Raw genomic sequence first — 21,788 nt, forward strand, 5'->3', positions numbered from 1 at the left:
AAGCAAATTAGAGAAGAGAGGAAGAGAGAAGATATTATTGCCCTTGAGTAGGATGATTGGAGCTGCTCTACAAGATGTTGGTGACCCCCCTTTTATAGGAAGGGGACGCCCAAACTAAGTACAAGATGTGTAGTATGACAAAAGAGAATGTGATATGACAGCCTGTTAGCCTTACATCACATATGGGCTGACGTCGAGCCGCTTGAGTAGATTTGATCGACAATGGGTGCATTTCTCGGGGGGATTCCTACATTCATCGGGGCTTCAGCCAATGTTATTCTTGGTAGGGCATCAACAGGTTTCGAGGGAAGCAACTGACCCAAGATCCCGTGTTTCTGGGGTCACTCTTCGAAGTATTATGTCAAGGGGAAATCGGTCCCCCTGATTTCACCGCACACAAATTTGTGTGCTAAATAGAAGAACCGGAGGATATTTCTCTATATCTGTTGAAGTGCATACCACCTCTTTCAAAGCTGCCTTTGAGGATTTAAACTTCCTTTTCTTATGTTGTGTAACCACTTTTGGGATTGGAGTTGGTGGTTCTTTGACTTTTGAGAGCATCTTTCTAGCACCTTGATCTTCACCTCCTAAAGGAATAGTAGATTTTAGCCTAACATTGTCTACCAGAGCTTGTAAATTATTCTCAAAAAACTTCCCATGTGCTTTCTCCCACCAAGACATATAATTGGTGGAGAAAGGCTTCTCCACATGATCTCTGGTTGGGGGGGGGAGGGGTACCGCATGTGACATAGACCGATACAGTATGAAAATCCTCAAAAATCTGAGTCCTTCATCTAGAGAGGCACTACGGATATCATTCTCCAAAAAACCGAGGACATTCTGGTAAAACCCAAATTGATGACCAAACTGATGCAGGCTATATGGTTCGATGATGAATGAGTTATCATACCTCAAAGGGAAGTAATTAAAACGTAAGCTCATGAAGTAATTTGACTTCAACTCTTGAGAGGCATCATTATCCACATAATAATAAGGACGAGAATTGGTTAACATTGTTCGTATCCAAACTATATCCTCCCCATTGTGGATGTGTTTTCTTGCATCCTTCTCGTCAAAGTAGCTCGCAGCTCCCTCTCCTAAGTATGCCACCATCAAAAGGACAGATGGACCCTTAGCAAGTGGATAATGAGTTTTGAGGTAATGTGCAAGCCAGCTGTAAACATAATGAATGGAAAAACAAACTTTGACCTGATCAAGTTGGAATGAACACGAAATCTTATTCAAACCATGATAAATACTCGCCAAAACTAGGATCACAAGGCTAATTTTTCGCCCGCTTGCCATCATGCTTGCCATCTTAAAAGTCTCGGGACGAATGAAGTTCTCTGCCTTATAGAGAAACACAAAAGCACATAGCCATTTTGATAAGAAGGCTACTATATATGTTTCATCTTTCTTGTCAGACCTCACCCTAAGCTTGGAGAATATAACTTCTTGATCACTCGACCACTTAGTTGTCTCGGGAATAACTCCGTTAGGATTATGTGTCGACTTTAGGCGCACAGATTTCTTTTCCTTTGGCAGTGGGGCAGGTTTATATATTAAAGCTTTTTTATACCAGAAATTTGTCCACTTGCTCAAAGAGACCTTTTGGTTAACACCCGTACCTTCCTTAAGGTGATAGAAGACAGCAAATAAATACTCGCAAGATCGAGGAATGAATCTCATCTATTTTTCGGCCAAACCGATAAGTTCTCTTGTCTCAGGTATCACTTCTTCATACGGAGAACCATGAACGAGCAGACCTCCAAGGATATGTAAGTCCCAAAGAGAGATAGATAGTTCCCCAGATGATGTAAGAAGCGTGTTCGTCTTGGGGAACCAAGCCTCACAAAATGCTTGCAAAATGTTCGAGTTTCAATCATAAGTGAAAAGTGAGGCATAAAAAGCATCATAAATCTTTGCTGTACTCAGGGTTTGTTGGCTTCTGCTAAGTACATCTTCAGCCCATTCCCAATATCCTAGAATATGATAATACTCGCCCTCGATTGTTGTTGTGTTTCCCCAACGTACTTCGCCTTGAATTATGCGACACCCTAAGTTTTTACGTGGCGATGGATTGGATCTTGGAGAGACCACATCTTGGACAATGGATTAGAAGTATACTTGTGCTCCAAGGTCCAGTTTTCTACATAAAGGGAGTTCCTCAAAGAAGGCCATGAGGCTTCATACCGGCTAGTTTGTGGGGTGTGAACCAAGAGCTTGGTTTGTTCTATGCCATCTTCAGTCTCGATTACGAGATATCTAAGTTTGGAGGAAGGTGAGGTATAGTCTCTGAAATTTGTCATCTCTTCAGGCTGCAAAAAAAGTCATCAAAGTCCAAATCAAGAATATTAGAATAGGCACAAAGGTCTAAATGGGCGAAATGGCCTCCGATGGTCGGGCCACATTGAGAGATAATCTCTCTGATAGTCGGGTCATTTTGAAAGTAATCTCTCCGATAGTCGGGCCATATTGAGAGTAATCTCTCCGATAGTCGGGTCATTTTGAGAGTAATCTCTCCGATAATCAGGCCACATTGAGAGTAATCTCTCCGATAGTCGGACCATTTTGAGAGTAATCTTTCCGTTAGTCGAGCCACATTGAGAGTAATCTCTCCGATAGTCGGGTCATTTTGAGAGTAATCTCTCCGATAGTCGAGTCACATTGAGAGTAATCTCTCCGATAATTGGACGATGAGAGTAATCTCTCCGATATTCTAGCAAGGATAAGTACTCATCCCCTCACACCCTAAGATTGCCTTCTTCATGCGTGGATCATCTTATTAAAGAAGAACATATCTTTTCTCGATTGGCCTAAAAAAAACAAAAAGAAAGATGTAGGAAAATGCAAAAAAAAAAAAAAAAAAAATAACACCTCACTGGTACTCTTTGCTCTGCGATCGTCAAAGGGCACAACAAATTTGTGCTTACAAGTTGAATAGCATGCCTCTATTTATAGGGATGCCAAAGAGTATACGGAAAAGGTGTTCCTCGATGTGGGATCAACAGGAAAGGCGACTAACAATTGGTTTCCGTTATGAATTAGGATGTTGTAATTGTATTCCTACTCAAACTAGGAAAATGCTAGCCATGCATAATGCATTTGTATTTTAATGATGCTTGTCAAAGAATGACAGGCACGTTTCAAAACACATTCGGAAGTTAAGTGTGGCAAATTGCATATTTGTTCACCTTATTGGAGACAACAATGGTAAAAGCTTTCATCACTTCATATGTATCTCACGTGGGAATTGGACATTGGAAAAGATGAAGAACATTGTCTTTAGTGACATTGTCTTTATTTTCATTATGATATTCACAATTGATTTTGAATTTACACGGGCATGTGGGATACTTAATTCAACGGGTTGGAAAGTTTTTCCAACTTTGCAATTGCATAAACTTTAAATAAAATAAGATTGAAAATTGATAGCTTTCATCTATATGATAAGCAACTTGCAATTTGCTCAAGCGTGTAGGCGTAGATACTTCAAGCCTAGTCTTTTAAAGTTGCTAAGTTGATATTTTGTCAAGTCTGGAGTAGAGGCATTTGTAGGCATATAAAATTTATTGAATTTAAATTCAATAAATAATTTGGACTATACGTTAAATGTATTAGTCCAAATAAATATTATAGGCTAATATAATTGAATTAATTATATAAATCCAAAATATATGGATTAAATAAATAAGTCTTAATCCATTGTGCTAACCCATTTAATGGGCTACAAGTGATGAACCCATTTCATTAGGCCCAAGATATCATCTTCCTAGAAGCCCAGTTTGGTGCCACGTGTCAAATGACGTGGCACACTAAGTCAAATGGAAGAGCCAATAGGATCATGCCATGTGTCAAAATGACAAGGCATGCCAAGTCACATTAAAAGGCCAATGAATCACGCCACGTGTGCAAGTGACATGGTCTGGCCAATCAAATGTGGCCTTGTCACGCTTCAATCTGATTGGTCAGAAAGAGTTTGTTCTTATCATAACTCCTCCGTTCTACAACTATAAATAGGGGTCTTCATAACCCAAAAAAGACACCAGATGTTATAATAAGAAGCAAGAGAGAGCACGTGGATCAAACACTGCAAATTCTTCCACAAGTTTCAAGCTTCAAGCAATCAAGTTCAAACACAAGAACGAAGAACAAATCAAGTTCAAGCTCAAGAACGAAGTACAAATTAAGGTCAAATTCAAGCAATCAAGCTAAAGCTAAAGAACAAGATCATCGTTCGTGGCGACAACTACATATTCAAGATCAAGCTCAAAGGCCCTTGAATTTATTTATTTTGGAAAGAAGAATCAGAGGAACCATAGGGATTGTACACTCATATTATTTGAAATCAAATATTACGATTGTTGCAATATTTTTCGGTCTTGATTTTATTTTCTTGACGCAAATTTATTGTCTACACGTAGTATGAGTACACCACAGTTGGTACCCAGTAAGTATCAAGACTAATCTCGGTGGAGTAGTGACGAGGTTCAAGTTAAGACACACACTAGTCAAATAACCTGTACAATATATCAAAGACTGACAATAGGAAGAATAATAGAAGGCAATAACTAAAATCTCATCAGAACAAGTGATAATAACATTATACAAGCAAAGACTCAGTTTCAACAACGAGTCATCAAAATAAAAAAAACGAGTCATCAAATAGATCGCACACATACGACACCTCGTGCCCACATTACCAATCACCCTCTCACGATAAAGTCCTTGTACCACAATATCAGTCACACTTGCAAAGACCTCGTACCACAATATAACTCACACTTGCATGGCAAAGTGACGAACGCAAGAACAACACAAAATTATTGCTCGCTAGTAAAAAATAGAATAGTTTAATTATCGTCTCCACAAGGATTGAATTTAAACAATGTTAGAATAATCTTTAGTTAATTACTATCCAAAAAAATTAATACTTGATTTGAATGATTATCAACTACAATTAACTGCTAAAATTTAAGAAATTATCAATTAATTACGAAAGATAAGAGTTGACAACATAAAAATATCAGTAAGACAAATAAGATTAATTGACTAGATAGGTGCAAGATACTTGACTCGGAATCCAATTCTTGAAATAGTTCACTTTATAATACTATTAATTCTCGCGAAATCACCAGATAATTAGATTATACTTGATGTTAAGGTTCATCTTTCGATTAAATATTAATTATCAGAAATAATCCAACTGAAGCACTGTGAACACTTACTATGAACATAATGATGATTTTAGTCTAAAGGGTAACTTCTCATGAATATTTTCCTATTTTCTAGATCGATTAATAATTCAAAAGGCTCTTCCGATTACCTAGTTGAATCATGAATTTAAATTAGAGTATAAGAAACAATGAAATTCAATATAAAACTCCTCTTTCGATTAAGCAGAATAAACAACTTCACAATACAATTCAAAACTCTATCAATAAATTCAAGCAATTGTCAAGAATCGAATCCCTAGTCAAATTATCAATACACCATGTCTGTCAACACCCTAAGGGAAAACTACGTCATAACAATGGAAAAAGTCATCTCAAGAAGGTTTAAAGACATAGAAAATATCAACACTAACGATTCGATACAAACTCCGTATTAAATCAATTGTTGGTTGAAATCTCGATGAAATCTTCTATCTTCTTGTCAAAGTTACTTTTCAAATCTTTCATAGGTCAAAAGTCCCTTCAAAAATGCATTTTGCTGTATTTATACCTTGTAAAAGTGGATCTGAACGGAACTAACCTTTTCAAACTGAAGGGGGAAATTACTCTAAGGAAATAACACAGACGCTTCGCGCCTCACGGCGCCCCATGCGGTGCGCCAATGGTAAAGTTCAGAGAGCACACCATTTTGTCAAGCATGCTCCATTACCGCACCGTGCTTCGCGGTGCCTCATGTGGCGCGATAGTACTTTTTTCTTAGAGTGATATTTTTTTCCTCAGTTTTTGTTATCCAAACTTTGTCATCGACCCCCGAACGACATCCTAGTTTAATTCTTTGGGTTTTTACTCAGACTTCAAAGCTCCAAATTATTCGACTTAGCTCCAATTTGTCTTCTTAACTCATAATCATTTCTTACAGTCATAAAATATGTAATAAGTTCAAGTCGCCATCATTTAAGCTCAAACACAAGTAAAGTGCAGTAATTAGAATGCAAAATACGGCTAAAATATGGGTTTCTAGCCTACTATCACAAAAACATCACGCCACAATATAAGTCACACTTGCACGGCAAAAGACCTCGTGCCACATAGTAATCTAATTTTGTATTAATTTTCAAATAACACGTTCAAAACTTTTCAAGAATCAAATAAAGTATAGACAACTCCACGTCGTTGAATCCATCTTAACAACCGAAACATCAAGTAATAACAAAGGTATAGATTGGCATGTTAGAAATCATACAACAAATCATGTATAAGTGCATGACACACACAAAGAAGTCATAAGCAAAAACAAGAATGCCCTTTTTTCACCACCACACAAACATCATCAATGAAAGTCCCCGGGCCATCACATATCATTCCCACATGGCCACCCTTATCTCACCGTGTGCGCAATAGTCACTACTGAAAAATTGATCTACGATAACGCTTGAAAAACCATTCCCACAGACTGTCAAGCCGTTGCCATAGGGATATTAGAACGGTGTACATCCTGTTACATCAGCTCGCGTGGCCATAGGTATATTGGAATGGTTCTTGCAACGATTTGCATCGCCATGACTATAGATACATCTATCGCAAAATTTTTCTCTTTCTCTGTTGGAACGATTATTTTTTCAATTGGAACGGTTTAAAACTGTTACTATATTGTTTATACAACGGTTCATAACCGTTACCATATTATTTAAAGCAACACTTATGTAAGTTATTGCTATTGTTATGTTGGATATAGCAATGGTTTCATTAAGCTATCGTAATGGTTATATTTGTATTTGGAACGGTTTATAGATCATTTTGGAACAGTTTATATGACCTATTGCAACAGTTTACATTGTCTACTAGAATGTCATTTGTGTCCTATTGCAACGGTTCTGGTAGGCTATTATATCAGTTCAGTTAAAACCAAAATATAGCACCTGTTATAAATAAATATTTATATATATATATAATAAATTATAATAACACTAAAATTTAAATACATCATAAAATGAAACTTTTAATAATAGAAATTATCTATCAAGCAAATAATATTCATAAAGCAAACGTTCTACCCCATGAGTGCATAAGTTTAGTACATTTCAAGAGAGTAAATAAGTTTCAAAAATGTTGGTAACAAAAGATTCCTAGAACATTCATATATAACAATTCAAAATTCATCTCAAGTAAGGTCTAGTTCTTCATTGTATTCATCATCCATTTCTTGATCTACTCCACCTACAAAAGAGGATAAATAAAGTTATTACCCTTCAAGAGAATTCGGTCTAAGAATACTCATAGCACAAATTGCCATAAAAAAAAAGAACATGAAAACTCCAGAACCAACAATAGTAGTTGCAAAACAAAAAGAAACTACAAAAGAAGTTCAAGTCTTCCAAGTTGGCCATAAGATGCCAAGCCATGAACTATTTGCTTATGCAGTTAGGACCATAGTACCTTCTGGACTGGTATATTTCATTTTGTTTTCCTTATAGCCTCTAAAGAATGATGCTAATATATGCTTTAAAGCATGTACTACATTTATATTATATCAATATAATCAGGAGAACAATAGAACAACCATCTCTTTGCTAAAATTAGTTAGATCTGGCTTGTCCATGTTAGTGCAGATAGGTATATCATATGTTCTTCACCTACTCAATAATATTATATCTCACCATCTTTATTATTTTCAAAAGCCATTTATAAATTAATTAAGAGTACAAATTTTTATCCATTTGGTCTATAATTAGTTCAATTCCATTTATTGGTCAAGGAAAATAGGTTGGAGCATTTAACGCTACAACTTTTTTTTTCTCTTTTACGCTACAGATAAACTGGTGTAATCATTTCAAAATATAGCATGGCATGGGAGGGCTTCTACTCTCCCTTTCAATCAAAGAAACAGGGGATCCACAACCTTGGTACAATATCCTAGAATCTGTAGCACTGATAAACAAAGCACAACTATTTGTGTATCTGGTTAGTTAGTCAAATTTCAAAATTATTTATCACCTAGAACTTGGTAACACCTCAGATAGTTACCCAACTTATATGAGCTCTCCAGAAGGGAGCCACTTAACTACTTATTCATTTAGTATTCACTTGGTCCCATATGGAAATGCACAAAATCGTACCAAAGGGAGTAAGGGGAGGAAGAAACCAGGAGCACTCGAACATAAAGACACATCATATGCTACTCATAAAGAATGCACATTTTCATTTAAAATAAGGCCCTTGATATGCACAAAATCAGTTAGATGTTGTTCACTGTTGTACATTAGTAGGGAAACTGACTGGCAGTGACAACCACATAACCTTACATTTTTGTGAAGAAGGAAAAGATCTAGAACAACTTTTGATCTTTAACCATCGGATTTGGCTCACATATATTTGTGGCAGCCACCTCGTTCATGAATTATGATATTTGGATAGTATATGGCATAAAAATGACCAAGAATCTAAAGAAGACAGTACATAGCATAAAACTCAACTAACACAGAAGCGGAATCTATTATAAAAGAAGTTGGATACCAATAATACCAAAATAGGCACATCTATAGGAAGAAAAAAGGATATTACCATATCCACTCTGCCTTGAACCAAAGCAACATCCCAACCAAGGAAGGAGGAAAAGAAGAAATAAAAGAAGATGTATAATATTTGGTACGTACTAACCTTGATTGTTACCACCAACAGATGGTCAACTGTTTAGTTGAACAACAGCTTGTTGTGCAGAAGAAGCTTCTACAGGTGAATGTGCTCTGAACCTTAACATGTCAGGATCAAGTCGCAAATCTGGGTTCAGACGTTGAAGTCGTACGATGACGTTCGTTGTAATATTTTGTTCCATATTATCTTTTTGTTTGTTCAACTTTTCATGCATTCTTTGTTGCATCCTCTCTTCTATTTCCTCCATTTTCTGCTGCTTCCTCTCATCAGTAGAATCTAAAGAATATCCAAGATTCCCTTTTTGCCCTTTTAACACAGTCTTGGTAATCCCTTGTCCATACAATCTCACGCGACCTAGATATTTAGGTCCCATGACTGATGCAAAAGCATCAACTGAATGACTGCCATCTTCACTTTAATTGAATTCTTTGAAAAATGGAGTCTTGGAACTAATTCAAGTGAACATTTAAGAAGAAAACTATTGCAAAGTTTCTTTGCCCATTTCATTGTTGATCAATCTATCCCTTGATGTAAGTTGATGTTATTCTTACTACAAGTTAAGTAAAAACAGCTGCTACTTTGGAAATAAGCCTAGTTAATTGATTATATTTTGTAATCTGATTACACACAAATTAAATCTCGCTCCATATTTCTATTAGTGCGTTAATACTGATTTGTTTTTAACATTATAAAATTATTATAGGGACCAGTACACATACAAAATCAGTAAGTTTGTTAAATTAACATCACTTGAAGCTACCAAATAATGAGTCTTGTTACATTAGCCGTTGACAAATTACAAGGAATACAACCATTTGACCTATTCAAATCAAAGCAAACAAGAAAATCACAATTGAAGCATCATTCATTCAACTCCATAGCCAAATTTGCAATTCTAACCACTCGATATACTAAAAGTGCATCTAATCCGCAAGTCAAAATCAAATTTTCAATCAGTAAAACTCAAAGCAGAAGAAATAGAGTGGGAAAGGAGAACAAACCAGATTGCTATTATAGCGATCAAGATCCAAACCTTAAGAAAAACCAAGTATTTGCAGGCAAAAAAGGCTTCAAGTATCAAACTCAGTATGGAAAATTCCTTGCAATAAAATTAAGATGAAAATTGTTAGAATATAATATTATAAAAAGTTAAAGCGATGTAATACATAAATTACTGAGTAAGACAAAATATTAGTTAAACAAATCTGTTGCAGAACATGAGTTATGTCTGCAACCTAAAATATTAGTTAAACAAATCTGTCATAACCCATACCTAAGCTATGTCTGCCTTATTTAAATCTGTATTTGCATGAAATATAATGATTGTTCCACAAGCTATTTCTATTCATCATAATTCAGTCACTGGAAGTTTGGTACTCAAAGAATAAGGGTAAGGCAGATATCATCTATTCTTGCATTCTTTTGCAGGAGCCATTGTTAGTTTAATCAAATCCAACAAAAGCTATTTTTTTTATGATTATGAAGTGCTGCTTTTTATTAGTCTTCTTTGTTTTTTATAAGCCACAAAATTAGGACTAGCTTGTAGCAAAGCGTTGTCCATTCTCGCTCTTAGGACACACTTTAAATCTCTACTTGAAACATCATTCATTTTTTAGTCTGTATTGTTGCATTAGTTGTCAGAAAGTTAAACTTAAAGATTCAGGATCATGAAAAATGAATCCGAGTTACAGTGTTAAAAGCTTCGTTTCTTTTCTTTACATCTATGATTTAACTCGACAAGAGACCTTACGACATCCCTCATCACAGGCCTGGCGTTTGCCTCGAATTGAGCACATTGAAGCGCCAGATCCACTATTTTCAGGGCTTTCCATAATAAAAATTAGCAGCAAACAAAAGCCTAGGAAAATAAACACCCAAAAGACTACATCGGACACATAAAATACGTATGAATTAAGTACCTTTTTGCCAAGACTACAACATGAATTAAACACAGAATCCAAAAGACTATAGCATGAATTAAGAACCTTTTTACCAAGAACTAAAAAATACAGTAAAAACGTATGGCAATGGTAACATAAACAGTAAAAATGACCAAAAGAAAAGAGAAATTTACCAGGCTATGGTGATTTTGGGCTTCTCTGATTCGAGCACAAATATGATTTTAGAATTTGGGAATTTGGGGAAGGCTAGTAACTGTCCTTGAAGAAATGGGTATCTGAGTTCATTGGATTTGTAACCTGCAAAGCTTCGGAGAAGTGTTGGAAACACCGACGGAAAATTGTGAACAACGACCATGTTTTTGGCTTTGGGAACTCTAGGGTTTGATGATTATTGTGGTCCAATGAAGAGGTATTTGAATAGATATAGAGAGAGTGAAAGTGACAAAGTAAATCTAAAAGATTTGGAAGAAATTCGGCCAACAGAGGATTTAGAAGATGGATGCTTGAATCCAAAGGCAAAAAGAAAAGAGAGAGGGGAGTTTGGATGTATTGACTATATGACTATACTAGACGTGGATTAACGTTTATTGTATTTACATTATTAAAATTAATTAAAATATAAAAAATAACAGGTCAGTTGGGGGCCTCACTAAATTTGAGCGAAAAAAACGAGGGGGAATGAATAACCATTTCCATAGAAATTTTTTTCCAAAAACCGTTGCCATATATATGTCTATTGGGACGGTTTAAAAACTCATTGCGAAACAAACCTCTATGGCAACAATTTTGTCACAATTGCAGCGGTTTGATGCTAAAGTGTGCTGATACCACCCAAATTCTATTGTAACGGTTGCAACCGTTACTTTATCTGCTCTATGGCAATGGTTCACAAACCGTTGCCAAAATAACTGTTCTCATATGCCCATTTTCTGGTAGTGAGTAAAGTAAATGTCAGCCTTGTCTCACCACACGCATTTTAATAATCATCCCACTTTGTTTCGCCACATGCGCAAACCCGATATGACCTACCTTGTCTTGCCATATGTGCAATATCAACAATAACCATAGCGCGCCAAAAACCTCGTGCAAATACCCGTACAATCCGCCCCACATGTTCATAACGACACAATATGCCAACAATTGTCATCAAGACCTAAAATCATAATTTTTGAACGCGGTGCACAAGGATGAACCAATAAAAGAAATTTGGATAGGTATTCAACATATGAGCATGAATTCAACTAACTCACATTAGCAACAATCTCACAAACTCCCAACTTGGCCAATTAAGAAATTACAATCCTAAAACTTGAGCTTTAGCATAGAATAGAAACTCAAGTAAACAACCTAAGTGAAAACACGTAGTGCAGAGATCTCCCAAGCAAAACAAGGCAATAAAAGCAACCTCAGGTCAAATTCGATCATAAATTACACATACGACTGTGTACACACTCGTCACCTCATGTACACGTTATTTACACATAACAAAAATAAGTAATTAAGCTAAATCCTAAGAGGTAATTCCCCCACATAAAATTAGGCAAGATACTTATCTTAAATTATCCTATATCAACACACAAAAATAGTTTTTCCTTTAAAACTTACCTCAGCTCGGCTCAAATCTAACGAAAAATAACTTAGAAAATATCAAACAACGTAAGAGAAACCAATTTCGATCAATAAAGTTAAGAATTTTACACAATTTCCCAAAAATCAATAAAAGTCAACTTCGGGCTCGCCTGGTCAAAACTTGAGTCGAAGGGTAGATCTTGACTACCCATAATCCCACGAGTCCAAATATGTGTTAGTTTTCAAATCCGACTCTCTAATCTTAAATTTTTATTTTTCAAAATATAGTCAAAAATCCCTATAAATTCCTTTCAAATCCCATGATTTCGATGTTAAAATCCATAAGAAATCATGTTAAAATATTGAAATTGAGTCAAAATCACTTACGCAATAGCTAGATGTAAAAATCCTCTCCAAAGATCGCCTCCCAACAAGTCTAGGACTCAACGTGTGAAAAAATGAGACTAAGTCCCGAAATAACCAGCTATAAATGAGCTGCAAATGTTGCATTTGCGATATAGGGTTCGCAAATGCGAAAAAAGCATCACAAAAGTGACCACTGAGCAGCTCTGAAAATGTTGCAAAAATGACATAATATTCGCAAATGCAAACACTAACCCTTCGCAAAAACGACCGTTTGATTGAAAATGCGGTCAGCCCCTTGCCTAGATACCCATTGCAAATGCGACCTAAACTTTGCAAAAACGAACATCTAAGCACCATCCCACCTTGCAAATGCAGTTTCCTCCTTGCAAATGTGAGGTTCACAAATGCGAACATGATCTCGCATTTTTGAGTCCTGCAGCATCAGCCCAAAAACCAGCAAAACTTAAGCTCACTCAAAACACTCCGAAATGCGTTCGAAACTCACCCGAGTCATGGGGCTCCACACCAAACATCAGCACAAGTCTAGAAATACCATATTAACTTACTCGCGAGCTCAAAATACTAAAAGAACATCCGGAACCACGAGTCAGACACAAAAAAATAAAACTCAAGAACTTTTAGAATCACAACCAAGTGTCCGATTCCTACCAAACCAACTCGGGATGATGTCAAACTTTACAGTAAGTTTCAAATAATAAAATAGACCTATTCCAAATCTCAACACTAAAATCTAAACTCGATAGTCATAAAGTCAAACCATGATCAAACTTTAGAAATTTCTAAGCCTTCAAATTGCCAACTTTCGGCAATAAAGCTAATTGAATCTAGGGACCTTCGAATTCAATTCCGAGCGTACGCCTAGGTCCAAACCATAAAAACCTATTGGAACCATCAAAATACCATTCCGAGGACTTTTTCACAAAAGTCAAATCTCAGTCTACATTTCCAACTTAAGCTTCCAAACTAAGAACCAAATGTTCTGAATCAATCCAAAACTTTCCCGAAACAAAACCATCCATCACTGCAAGTCACATAGCCTTAAATACACACACAAAAGGATTTCAAAGGAAAAGCAAGACTCAAATACACAAAATGACCGGTCAGGTCGTTACATATTAATTCTAACTAGTTAGTATGACCTGTCCTATATGAATCCGTTATTTCATATTGCGTTTAATTTTGTACTTTTAAATTTACATTAATTAAAAATCAAATATGTAATTATAGACTCATTTTGCTCAAATATTCCATGGCTAGTATCTTATGGCTTTAGTTAAAGTGTGTAAAATGAAAAATTAGATTAAGAGCTTGTTCAAAACACTGATAATTTTGAAAAATGCTTTTTTCAAAAATATTTTTTGATAAAATACTTTTGGAGAGTAGTAGTTGGTATTTGGTCAAATCACTTGAGAAATGCTTTTCTATAACATTTGATAAGAAAATTATATTTGACACTATATATGAAAATTACTATATATTCTTGAGAAAATAATAAACTAGACACTATTGATCTATCAACTATAATACATGCATGGGCGGCCAAAAGGAAAAAAAATATAACTATAAACTAGATAATAAATTGGTATACTGCAACAGAAAAAAATTATACCTCGAAAGAAAATGCTCAAATTTGGTGATTAGTTTTTGGAGAGAAAAAAAGAAATTTATTTTTAGTAGAGAGACTATTACAAAGTGAAATAAAAAAAGGATTTTAGATATAAAAATAAAATATTAAAATAATAGGGAATAATTTGAAAACATAAATTTATGATCATAATATTTTTATTTTGAAAAATATATGATTGACTTTAGGGAAAAAGGTGGTGTGTGTATATGGTAAAATATGTTCATATTAAATGTTCGCATAGTATAGCGACACTTGGAGACGAAGGCAGAAGACAGTCAGGTCCGAAAGCAACGATCTTGAAGAGAATGGTATTCATATAGGCGAATTTAATACCAACCACCTAATAGCATTTAATGGAGAATATTATATATCATTAAGTACATAGTCCGTTACAGAGAATATGACATTCATTGCCTACAGTTACACATTCTTAAATAGCCCTCACAATTGTCATTTAAGAGGGGCTTGATCCTAGGAACTTGTACCTTAGGTACAACTGTAAATAGTGAGCTCTATGGCCATTGTAAGGGACATGAATTTTTTGACAAACCAATACTATATTTTATTCAAAAGCTCAATAATATTTTCTTGCTTATTAATATTGTTACTGCTGCCTTCCGAAGCCCTACTCCCGGAATCAAGATTGCTACTGTCTTATCTCGATTTTAATGCTAAATCTTATATTCTTGTCTAATTTATTTGTTATTTTGAGATCAAATAGATTCACTTATCTTTAAACCATACATAAATTAAATTATACCGTTTTACGTATAAATAATTTGGCGTTCACTGTGGGGCCTAGAAAGTTGTGTAATTGAGTTGATCCTTGCATCTATTACTATCTCGTTTGATTATTTGTTCTTAGAAAAAAATGATAAAATGGCAGATAATGGTGTCAATATCGCACACAACGTTGAGGCCAAAGGAAATCAGCTTCAGTACGAAGATTCAATCAGTGATACCCACAATGAGGGGGATGAGGCCACGCCGGTCCACAATAGGCAATATCCACAACATGTTCGAGAGGCAACTCCTAATGATGCTGAAGATGAGCACGTTGTGTAAATAGTAAGGATCTTGAGAGTGCAACAAAAAGACATTATGGGCCATCTCTCACGACATGATAAGGTCATGACGGAGTTGAAGCCGGCATTGTCAGGTGCTTCCGGCAACACGAGTGGATGAGGCCCAGTTCCTCCCAGTGCTCTCGCAAATCAAACAATGTAGAGGGTCGATAACAAAACCTTGAGGGGCGAAGTCGGTTCAATGGGGGCGGGGGGAACAATAGCCGATCCGGTAACAATAACGAGAATGATCCTTTTAAAACCGAACTCATGCTATTTATGAGGGAAATAAATGCCCGAATGGATCAAATTCCGGACGCACCATCGGTGTTGAAAGGACCAGATTCAAATAAATATACCCAGTTGCCGTTCAAACCAAGCGCCGCACTAGAGTTGATCCCAAAACGGTTCAAAATGCCATACATGCCAAAATATGATGGGACTTCAGATCCTCAAGAGCACATCACTACCTATACAACAACGGTGAAGGGGAACGATTTAGCTCCCCACGAGATTGATTGAGTCTTACTAAAGAAATTCAGGGAGATCCTTGATAACTAGGGATTCTAGTATATTTTATACTCCTTTTTGCTTAAGTTTTGGATTAAAAATTTATACAAGTAATCCCGAAAGCTTACATGTTGTGCTTGTTTGCAGTGTTTTGGTCAAAAGTGACAAGGAAGTCAAAACCAGCTCTAAAAGGAGTGAAACCTGCACAAGTGCCAAGAACAAGTCAAAGCACCGCTACAACAGTAAATCCACCGCGGCTGCAATAGACCCACCGCGATCGCGGTTCTTTTATCGCGTCTGCGATGGCAAAAATAAGAGAAGATGCAATCCTGGAATTTCAAGCAACGCGACCCGCGATTGATTCTACGCGGTTGCGGTCCATTTATTGCGTTCCGCGGTGGCCAGATTCAGAGAACAAGATTTGAATCCAAAAAGGCTTGACCGTGGTTCGCGATTTATTTTACGTGGCCGCGGTAGCCTCATCGCAGCTGTAGTCCATTTTCTGCGGTCTGCGGTACCTCCTTCAGGGCATTTATGTCCAGAAAATTTGGCCTTGTATAAATACTTCTTTTTCAGATTTTTAGGTCATCTTATCTGTAGCTGAGCACGTGAACGCCATTTTTACCTATTTTGAGTAATTTTGTATCTAGTTTAACATTGAATCTTCGAATCTTAGCTTGTAATTATATTTTATGGGTTAGTCTTCATCTCAATATCTGATTTCTTCCATTATTATGAGTAGCTAGACCCATTAGCTAGGGTTGTGGCTCAACCCTAGTGTGAGTATTTGATGGGTCTCTTTGTTTACCGTAAAAATGGTAACAACAATTAAATTTGTAGATAGGATTCTAAAAATACGTGATCTATTCCTGAGCTAGTTGTTAGAGAAGTTGATGCTGATAATAAGGAGTTTAAAGATGAAATGCAAGCTAAAACGAGATAGAAATTGGACCGAAGGGCCTGCTGCCCGGATATAGGTCTGGTCGATGAGGGACCTCGGGGTCAACGTCAGGGTCGAATTCAAGCTATCGGGGATAGTCGGGGACGGATAACAGTTGAAGATATAATTAAACAAGTCTCTTTATGGCCAATATTGAGTTATATGATGAAGAACAAGTAAGGAAATGATGGATATCAAGGTAACCTCGGGCCAGTGAGAACGAACAAGTTAGAAAGAAAAGAGAAAGAGAGATATTATTGCACTTGTGGAGAAATGGAGCAACATTAGTCCGTTAAAAGGTAGTGTGAGTCCCCTTTATATAGGAGGGGAACTCGGCTACAAGTACGTGGAGATTAATTACAGAGTATGGAGATGGGATGGCTTGACGTAACGCCTCAGCATAGGCTCTAGATAGCCGGCCCTGTCAGAATTAGTCATGTGCCTTGGGAGCTTCCCCCTTTGTCCTGGCTTCGATCTCCGTTTTCTTTGAGTCGGGCCTTGATGAGCCCTGGGGTCGAGAACTCAGTCGTGGCTTCCTGTCCTCGGGGTCTCGAAGCACTTCTTGCAAAACAACTTGAGAGTGAGAAATCAAGTTCTCTGATTTCACTGCATACAGATAGTCTTCGCGTTTCCCAGAGTGAAGTGATGGGAAATGATTTTGACAATTGACTCCTCGAGCTCCTTACGGCGACGTTATTCCGATGATGCGACTCCTGGCGCGAGCTTTGTGGCACCCGGGGCGTCCATGGGCTTATGCATTTTCGGCTTCATTCAATGCACTCCCGATTCTCGCTCTCCAAAGTGAAGGTACCCCCATCGATTCGGTTTTCCAAGGATGCATTAACTGTGTCCGTCGGTCAATCTTTCAAGGACTCGATGACCGTGTCATAATTCCCTATACATGGGGGTGTTTTGGCGTTGTCTTTCCTATCCCAGTGCCTTCGTTGGCTTGCTTGCCTATTCCTTCTTATCATCTTCTTCTATCCTTGAACATCATGCTTGGGGCTCATGGCCTTAAGGCCGTTTGGAGGAGTTCCCTTAGATCATGTTGTGGCCCTTTGCCGGGACTTTCCTTTGTCGAGCGTAATCGCGCTATCCTACTATTGTTTTGGTCGTAGATATGCTGGCCTTTGTTGCTGTTGTTGGCCCGAGGTGATGATGGACAGGGAGTCGGTTTCCCCCTCATGTAGACAGTTGTTCGGATTATACACCGCTGCTCACTCTCCTACCTAGGCCTAGGGTGGCACTTTATCCCTAGGGTTTTTCCTTTCCCAAGGGGTAAAATAGCACTACCGGCCGTTGAGGCTGAGGCCCACCGAATCTTCAACCTTTGGCTTCGGCGGGCCATGTCTCTTTTCTCTGCCTCCTCTGCGTCCCCTCCTTTTCCTCTTCTTCATCTTCTCTGGTGAGGATCCCTCGAGGGATTGAGATGGGAGCCTAGAGGAGGCGGCGGTAGAAGGAATCACTCTCGAGGGTGCGTGCTCGAGGGGGCGACGCTCGAGGATGCTTATACCGGAGATAGATCTTCAAGGGCGGACCGGGCTCCCGGGTTTCATCACATGTACATCCTTCCGTTCCTCTACTTTAGGTGTAGACTTCTTTAGGCTTTTGTAATTGTATGTAATGACCCTTCGAGGGCTATTATACATGGATTTTTACGAATATAAATATATTCCATTGACTTCTATTTTCGATTCTTGCTTTATAATTGTATGTTTTCGTGCCCTTCGAGGCCTTTTGGATGTCTTTTTTTATTTGTCAACCGTCGATATCTGACTTGGGCGTCAACGTTCTTTTCGATCCTTTGCTGATCGACGCGGTTCTCTTTCGAACCCATGCTCGTACCTCGGACCAATCCTGGATTGATCTAATAGGCCTAGGCTGCCGGGGCCCTTCGAGTTGTATGGAGATAATACGCCGAATTTTAGGGCCTTCGAGGACGTTATCCTGAATGAAGGTCAGCTTCGGGTACCTGGGGGTCCCTTTTGATCTTGATGTAGATAGCCTCTTTAAAATGTATAGGATATACTTTTGCTGAGGAGCTTCCTGTACGCAGGCGCTGCCTTGGACCTTCCTGGAGCTTTCGTGATCGGAGCTTCCTGTGCTTGTTCCTCTTTTTTAGAAAGGGGGAACCATGAGACCAGGTACTTGCCTTGCATAGAGTGATGGCATTGAAAGCTTCTTGAAGTTCGAATTCTTTTGGGCGGGGATCCTCGAGGTAGAATGCTGCCTCGAGATTGGAGATAGTAGGGTCGGTTCCTCAAGTCTTGGATTCTCTTCGAAGGATGCTTCCTAGATCGGGTCCCACTCCGTCGATCTATATCGAGGCTGTTGGCTTCTCAGGGCTCGCTCCGGGTAGGCGAGTCGTCGTCGCTTCTCACATATATGTGGGGAGGCTTTGGATTCTTTGCAAGACCTCACTATTTTTAGGTAGTTGCCCTTCCGCTTTGGCATAAGGTTCTTCATTTCTTCAGGCTCAAAAAGTGTTGGCGTGCCCTTGCTCTGATTTATTAGTTTTACCATAATCATGGCAAGCACTTCAGGGCCGGCCCGGTAGGGAGTGGAGAGTGCTGCTCCCGATGCTTAGGAACAGTGGGAGTTCGCTCTGAAGACGGTGTCTTCGATAAGAGGGGGACATCTGGAGATGGTGAGGAGGTACTGTGTATGGAGCGAGGGGGTAGCGCTGCAGGTGCTTCCCCCGGATGAGAGTGTTACGGACTCTACTGATGGATTCTTGAGCGTATACCTCTATCCTTTCACATTTGGTCCCCTTGATAGGGTCGTGCTCGATTTTTGCTCGGAGTATCGGATTACTTTGGCGCAGATACATCTGTCGTTTTGGCGAGTGGTGATGATGATGAGGTTCTTTGCGGAGAAGGCTGGGCTTGAATTCACGCTTAACCACCTCGTTAGGCTATACCGACCCTTTCATCACCAGGGCCTACTGACCTTGAGGTGTCGTTCGTCCACACTCTTTGTAGTTGATGACGAAGAGGACGGGGATCGAGAGTGGGCTAATTGGTTTATCCGGTTCTGGATGGTCAACATTATCCTTATGGAGTTTTTGCCATTTCTTGAAGGGTGGAATTATGCACGTGAGCGGAGCGTCTGGTGCCTTTTCAAATTTTGCCTATAGCAAAAATTAGTTGAATAATAGCGTTTTCTCCTTTGTTTCAGCAACTTCATGGACGCCGAGCAAGGTCCTTGAGCTGCCCAGCTAGGTCCGGAGGCTGGTGACCCATTCAACCTGCGATGAGCGTCAGTGGCGAGCTGTATTCTGTGCCAGATGGGGAGCGAAATACCAAGGTATATGCGCACGCTACCTTTGCCTTGGCCTTCGTATATTTGAGGTAACATTTCCCTCCTTTATTTTGTATCGGCTTTGCCGTTTGTAGGTATTGGGCGGTTCTTCGGGATGACGCAGTGCTCTTCCAAAGGGGAGAAAGAGGCATCGGCCTCTGAGCCAAAGGACGATGACGATAAACGAGATTGGCACCCGTAGTGTGATGGAGCTTTTAGTGGTGCTGAAAGGGCTCGTGTTTTCAAGGAGAAGGCATTATCCGAGTCTGCTACTCCCGGAGTATCTGATTCTCGATCGGCGGCTCCTCCGAGTGAATATGCTTTGCCCGAGGTCGGTTCTTCTAGGACCGAACAGGAAGGATCGACAGGAGTATATTCTGACTTCGAGGAAGTTCGTCGGCTTCACTTCGTGGTGAGTTTAGGTGCAGTTTTCCTGTATTTTGTATCCTCCTCCCTCTATTGAACTTTTCTTGTGCAGGCCTGTGATAGGATTATGTCTGAGCTACTTCATCAAGGGGCCAAGCTTCAGAAAATTCTGGACGAGGGTGAGTCCCTTAGGCTCCTTAGCAAGGAGAAAGAGGTTGAGTTGCAGCATTGGCGATATAAGGCATACCGGAGCTCGAATTACGAGAGATATTTGATGGAGCAGATAACTTTTTGCAGATCGCGCTTTGCCCTCTTTGGCCCTTAAGGTTAACCCCCTTTTTGTTGTATTAGCTGCAGAAAAAGACGGAGGCTTTGGAGTACCTCAAGGGCGACATCGACCGCGACAGAGCTGCTTGTGGTGAGCTAAGGGCTCAGGTGCAAGCTCAAGCTTTAGAGGAGACAGGTGCCTCGGCCAAGGTCCCTACTGTCGAAGCCCAACTCCGCTTGGCTCGTGACAATGCCAAAGTTCAAGCGGACATGATCAGGAAACTTGAATCTGATCTCTCGAAGATCAGGGCTGAGATAATTGATGCCCCTGCTGAAGCGGCACTAAGCCGAACCAAGGCTAATCAAGAGATGGCGATTCGTATGAAAGATGCTGCAGATGATCAAGCCGAACTAAAGCGAGCCCTCGACCAGGAGAAGAGGGTCAAAGAATATGTTAGTTGTAGATCCCGAAGAGAGGTACTCGAGGAGATCGGTGCGAGGGGCTTCGTTCTCTCGGAGGAATTGGCTCGAGCAATGGCGGACGAGCGTGACGCGCGGTGATTTCTTGCTGACGACGCGAAGAGCGAACCCGGCAAGTTGTAGCCCTTTTGGAGCGGAGTGTAGATTTCGCTATTTTCCTGCTTTTTATTTGATATATGTAGAGCATGTCTATATATGGAGAGTGCGCCTTTTTTGCGTATGTAGGATAAGAGGAAATTTGAAGCTTTATTTCTTCTGCATCTCTTTCTGTTATTTCTTTCAACTAGGTGGGCTGGTTTCGGTGCTTGGCGGGATCCTCGTAGGTTTGGAACTGATCAGGCAGGCCCGGAGGCTCTTAAGTGCGATCTTTGACGTGAGCAGGCATGGGGCTTTCGTGCTTTGCCCAGCTGTTTAGGCTTTGTGTCCGAGTCAGGCCCTAACTCGAGCTTTCTTGCCCTTAAATTATCTATGCCTGTGTGGGCAGGTAGTAACTGTTCTCATTTCTTGCCCTTGGGCATTTGCTGTTTCGACTATTTTGGGCCCAGTCTTCGA

At 39.1% G+C, this 21,788-nt stretch overlaps 1 long non-coding RNA gene across 1 annotated transcript; it reads right to left on the reverse strand.

The window, feature by feature from the left end:
• Nucleotides 1-7,153: 7,153 nt before the first annotated feature.
• Nucleotides 7,154-11,286, reverse strand: LOC107783392 (uncharacterized). The gene is made up of 3 exons (XR_001647447.2): nt 10,900-11,286; nt 8,832-9,924; nt 7,154-7,391 (listed from the first exon to the last, which is right to left on the reverse strand). It is a non-coding gene; the product is annotated as an uncharacterized LOC107783392 (long non-coding RNA).
• Nucleotides 11,287-21,788: the final 10,502 nt, after the last annotated feature.

This window comes from Nicotiana tabacum, unplaced genomic scaffold, assembly GCF_000715075.1.
Source record: "Nicotiana tabacum cultivar K326 unplaced genomic scaffold, ASM71507v2 Un00083, whole genome shotgun sequence".
Classification (NCBI taxonomy): Eukaryota; Viridiplantae; Streptophyta; class Magnoliopsida; order Solanales; family Solanaceae; genus Nicotiana; species Nicotiana tabacum.